Source organism: Bos taurus, chromosome 23, assembly GCF_002263795.3.
Source record: "Bos taurus isolate L1 Dominette 01449 registration number 42190680 breed Hereford chromosome 23, ARS-UCD2.0, whole genome shotgun sequence".
NCBI lineage: Eukaryota > Metazoa > Chordata > Mammalia > Artiodactyla > Bovidae > Bos > Bos taurus.
Genome location: NC_037350.1, coordinates 45,203,766 through 45,204,813, shown reverse-complemented (window position 1 = coordinate 45,204,813; position 1,048 = coordinate 45,203,766).

Here is a 1,048-nt window from a genome sequence, read left to right as displayed (position 1 = left end):
AGCCACCCTGCCATCAGTTTCGCCAAGAAATGGTAGCTTCTTTCTTGCCTGAGGCGTGAAGGTTGTTGTTGCTTTCTGCCTGCCCTTTGCTGTCCATGGTGGGGGTATTGCTCCAGGACCTTTTGTTTTAGACTTGTGAGGTCCCCCGTCCTTTAAGACTTGGATGTCTCTTTTGCTGTTTCTGGGTTCCTTCTTTGGAGCGTGCTGGGTGTAGCCCAAGACTATCAGTCTGAAAAATAAGAGTAAAACCAGATGAAGCCACACTGGTGCTGCTTGATTACCTCCAACAATTTAGTGCATCTTTTACTCAGGATTACCAGGGCTAAGGATTTATGACAAAACAATACATTGTTGTTTGGTTGTTGTGGAGTAACAAGTAGATGATGGTTGGATGGCATCACTGACTCAATGGACTGTGAGTCTGAGCAAGCTCTGGGAGTTGATGATGGACAAGGAAGCCTGGTGTGCTGCAGTCCATGGGGTTGCAAAGAGTCAGACACGACTGAGCAACTGAACTGAATGAACTGAATCATTTCTTTGTATCAGTCTAGGTGAAAAAAAAATGTACGTTCATTCATTTAAAAATATTTACTGAATACTGTGGAGCTTCCCTAGTGGCTCAGACAGTAAAGAATCTGCTTGCAATTCAGGAGACCCGGGTTTGATACATGGGTTCGGATGATCCCCTGGAGAAGGAAATGGCAACCCACTCCAGTATTCTTGCCTGGAGAATTTCATGGACAGTGGCAAAGTGTCGGACATGACTGAGTGACCAACACTGAGTACTACATTCCAATACAATATTCTAGAGCAAAGTTTGGCAAACTACAGCCATAGGCCAAATCTGGCCAGCTGACTGTTCTTTGTAAATAAAGTTTTATTAGAACACAGCCTTGTCCATACACTTACATATTGTCTATGGTAGCTTGCATGCCATAATGACAGAGTTGAGTAGTTGTGACTGAACTCTGTGGTCAATAAATCCTCAAGTATCTACTCTTTGGTCCTTAATAAAAATGTGTGCCAATCCCTGTTGACTCTAGATGTT